Source organism: Choloepus didactylus, chromosome 6 (assembly GCF_015220235.1).
Source record: "Choloepus didactylus isolate mChoDid1 chromosome 6, mChoDid1.pri, whole genome shotgun sequence".
Taxonomy (NCBI): domain Eukaryota; kingdom Metazoa; phylum Chordata; class Mammalia; order Pilosa; family Megalonychidae; genus Choloepus; species Choloepus didactylus.
In genome coordinates, this window is record NC_051312.1 from 25646537 (window position 1) to 25651386 (window position 4850).

General features: G+C 37.4%; 1 pseudogene; it reads left to right on the plus strand.

Moving 5' to 3' along the window:
* The first annotated feature begins 642 nt into the window (after positions 1 to 642).
* On the plus strand, positions 643 to 2213 carry LOC119538049 (annotated as a pseudogene).
* The last annotated feature ends 2637 nt before the right edge of the window (positions 2214 to 4850 follow it).

Consider the following 4850-nt stretch of genomic DNA (forward strand, 5'->3'; position numbering starts at 1 on the left):
TGTTGTTTCATAGCTGACCTAATATAATTCCTATAGACATTCCAAGTAAACCTAACATTAGGCCAAGTACAATGGAGAAGAAGAAAAAGTGGAAAGAGATGATCTTAATTGAGGATATATATGATCATGATCATCTAATTTTCACAATATTTTATGAATATATATCACTGTGTGAGTGTACTGTTAAGTCTACGCATGGTCTTTGAAGAGCAGTTGAAGGACCATAATATATAAGCTTCATTGTTTCACCTTCTATCTGCCTCTCTCATTATGAACATGAAAATAAAATGAATCAAACAAAAATTGAACTTTACTAAATAAAACTTGTGATGTCATTGGGTAGATGAATAAAATCTAGTATTTCTATATGAAGACATACATGGATTTATCAGTGGATATATTTCAAACATTATTGGCTCTAATAAGAGTTCAATATATGTCATATTTGTGCTCTTATATTGGGAAAAAAGTTAATTTCGCAGTGTATTTTAGTTTCAAATTCACATGTGGTGATTATTTTTCTATCCTTCAACATAAAAAAAGATTCACATTATGTCTAAAATGATATATTATTTTTTATTATTTTAAATGAAAACTAATAATGATGCTTCTGTTTCTTCCCAGAAGAGATAACTGGATAAAATGGGCCAACAGAAACTGACAGTGCTGCCTGAGTTCCTTCTACTGGGAGTCACAAGGCACCCTGAGCTGCAGGGTCCCCTTTTCGTGGTCTTCCTCCTCATCTACATGGTCACAGTGGTGGGCAACCTGGGCATGATCATCCCAACAAAGGTGGACTCCCGCTTCCACACCCCTATGTATTTCTTTACCAGACACCTGGCTTTCATTGATCTTGGCAATTCTACTGTTACTTGTCCCAACATGCTAGTAAATTTTGTTGTGGATGAGAATACCATTTCCTATTATGCCTGTGCCACACAGATGGCCTTTTCCCTTTTGTTTATTATCAGTGAACTTTTTGTGTTATCAGCCATGGCCTATGATCACTATGTGGCCATCTGTAACCCTCTGCTCTACAGTGTTATCATGTCCCAGAGGCTTTGCCATGTGCTTGTGGGTGTCCCCTATCTTTAGAGCACCTTTGTGTCTCTAATGATCACCATTAATACTTTTATACAGAGCTTCTGTGGTTCTAATGACATCAGTCATTTCTACTGTGATGATGGTCCCTTGGCACATATGCTCTGCTCCAATGTACAAGAACTGGGATTATTGATCCTAAGATTTGCAGCATTTAGTTTGATTTCTTCCCTTCTCTTAGTCCTAGTGTCCTACAGGCTAATACTGATAGCCATATTTCAAATGCATTCAGCAAAGGGCAGGAAAAAAGCTTTCTCCACATGTGGTTCTCATCTAACTGTAGTTGTTGTGTTCTATGGGACTCTACTATTTATGTATGTGCAACCTAAATCTATTCACTCTTTTGAAAGTGAGAGAATAGTCTCTGTGTTTTGCACTTTAGTCATCCCTATGCTTAACTCCTTGATCTACAGCTTAAGGAACAAAGAGGTAAAAAATGTCTTCTACAGATTCTTTAAGATTCCATGATCTTTGTATTTAATATTCAATATGGAATATTGTTCTAGACAGTGATGATGAAAACAAATGTCATTTGATAATATTTTTAATAGATAGAATTAATGTCCCTTTGGCTCTTAAGCAAAGAATTTCCCTATGTGCTTACATAGAAACTCATCCTTCCCCTGAATGGAACACTTTTACATTCTACCACTCTACATTTATAAACTATTTGTTTGTTTCTAAGTTTGGTTTGTTTTTGTTTCTTTAAGGACAAAAATCTATTCAAACTTGGTTTCTTTGTATTTTTTTTTTTTTTTTTTTTTAATCATCATTTTATTGAGATATATTCACATACCACGCAGTCATACAAAACAAATTGTACTTTCGATTGTTTACAGTACCATTATATAGTTGTACATTCATCACCTAAATCAATCCCTGACACCTTCATTAGCACACACACAAAAATAACAAGAATAATAATTAGAGTGAAAAAGAGCAATTGAAGTAAAAAAGAACACTAGGTACCTTTGTCTGTTTGTTTGCTTCCCCTACTTTTCTACACATCGACCCATAAACTAGACAAAGTGGAGTTTGGTCCTTATGGCATTCCCAATCCCACTGTCACCCCTCATAAGCTACATTTTTATACAACTGTCTTCAAGATTCATGGGTTCTGGGTTGTAGTTTAATAGTTTCAGGTATCCACCACCAGCTACCCCAATTCTTTAGAACCTAAAAAAGGTTGTCTAAAGTGTGCGTAAGAGTGCCCACCAGAGTGATCTCTCGGCTCGTTTTGGAATCTCTCTGCCACTGAAGCTTATTTCATTTCCTTTCACATCCCCCTTTTGGTCAAGAAGATGTTCTCCATCCCACGATGCCGGGTCTACATTCCTCCCCGGGAGTCATATTCCACGTTGTCAGGGAGATTCACTTCCCTGGGTGTCTGATCCCACGTAGTGGGGAGGGCAGTGATTTCACCTTTCAAGTTGGCTTAGCCAGAGAGAGAGGGCCACATCTGAGCAACAAAGAGGCATTCAGGAGGAGACTCTTAGGCACAAATACAGGGAGGCCTAGCCTCTCCTTTGCAGCAACCGTCTTCCCAAGGGTAAAACTTATGGTAGAGGGCTCAACCCATCAAACCACCAGTCCCCTATGTCTGTGGTCATGTTAGCAACCATGGAGGTGGGGTAGGCGAATACCCCTGCATTCTCCACAGGCTCCTCAAGGGGGCACTACATCGTTTTTTTTTTTTTTTTTTTTTACTTGTTTGTCTTTTTTCTTTTTTTCTTTTTTTTAACTTTCCCTTCATTTTTCAAATCAACTGTATGAAAAAAAAAGTTAAAAAGAAAACAAACATACAATAAAAGAACATTTCAAAGAGACCATAGCAAGGGAGTAAGAACAAGACAACTAACCTAAGATAACTGCTTAACTTCCAACATGTTCCTACTTTACCCCAAGAAAGTTACATACTATAGCAACATTTCAGTGAACTTGTTCCTACTACATCCATCAGAAATTAACAGACCATAGTCATTTCTGGGCCTCCCCAGAACGTTAAATAGCTTATCTGTTCTTCTTGGATTATTGTTCCCCCTTCCTTAATTGCTCTCTACTGCTAGTTCCCCTACATTCTACATTATAAACCATTTGTTTTACATTTTTCAAAGTTCACATTAGTGGTAGCATATAATATTTCTCTTTTTGTGCCTGGCTTATTTCGCTCAGCATTATGTCTTCAAGGTTCATCCATGTTGTCATATGTTTCACCAGATCGTTCCTTCTTACTGCCGCGTAGTATTCCATCGTGTGTATATACCACATTTTATTTATCCACTCATCTGTTGATGGACATTTGGGTTGTTTCCATCTCTTGGCAATTGTGAATAATGCTGCTATGAACATTGGCGTGCAGATATCTGTTCGTGTCACTGCTTTCCGATCTTCCGGGTATATCCCGAGAAGTGCAATCGCTGGATCGAATGGTAGCTCTATCTCTAGTTTTCTAAGGAACTGCCAGACTGACTTCCAGAGTGGCTGAACCATTATACATTCCCACCAACAATGAATAAGAGTTCCAATTTCTCCACATTCCCTCCAGCATTTGTAGTTTCCTGTTTGTTTAATGGCAGCCATTCTAACCGGTGTTAGATGGTATCTCATTGTGGTCTTAATTTGCATCTCTCTAATAGCTAGTGAAGCTGAACATTTTTTCATGTGTTTCTTGGCCATTTGTATTTCCTCTTCAGAGAACTGTCTTTTCATATCTTTTGCCCATTTTATAATTGGGCTGTCTGTACTATTGTCATTGAGTTGTAGGATTTCTTTGTATATGCAAGATATCAGTCTTTTGTCAGATACATGGTTTCCAAAAATTTTTTCCCATTGAGTTGGCTGCCTCTTTACCTTTTTGAGAAATTCCTTTCAGGTGCAGAAACTTCTAAGCTTGAGGAGTTCCCATTTATCTATTTTCTCTTTTGTTGCTTGTGCTTTGGGTGTAAAGTCTAGGAAGTGGCCTCCTAATACAAGGTCTTGAAGATGTTTTCCTACATTATCTTCTAGGAGTTTAATGGTACTTTCTTTTATATTGAGATCTTTGGTCCATTTTGAGTTAATTTTTGTGTAGGGGGTGAGGTAGGGGTCCTCTTTCATTCTTTTGGATATGGATATCCAACTCTCCCAGCCCCATTTGTTGAAAAGACCATTATGGCTCAGTTCGGTGACTTTGGGGGCCTTATCAAAGATCAGTCGGCCATAGATCTGAGGGTCTATCTCTGAATTCTCAATTCGATTCCATTGATCTATATGTCTATCTTTGTGCCAGTACCATGCTGTTTTGGCAACTGTGGCTTTATAATAAGCTTCAAAGTCAGGGAGTGTAAGTCCTCCCACTTCGTTTTTCTTTTTTAAAGTGTCTTTAGCAATTCGAGGCATCTTCCCTTTCCAAATAAATTTGATAACTAGCTTTTCCAAGTCTGCAAAGTAGGTTGTTGGAATTTTGATTGGGATTGCATTGAATCTGTAGATGAGTTTGGGTAGAATTGACATCTTAATGACATTTAGCCTTCCTATCCATGAACATGGAATATTTTTCCATCTTTTAAGGTCCCCTTCTATTTCTTTTAGTAGAGTTATGTAGTTTTCTTTGTATAGGTCTTTTACATCTTTGGTTAAGTTTATTCCTAGGTACTTGATTTTTTTAGTTGCTATTGAAAATGGTATCTTTTTCTTGAGTGTCTCTTCAGTTTGTTCATTTCTAGCATATAGAAACATTACTGACTTATGTGCATTAATCTTGTATTCCG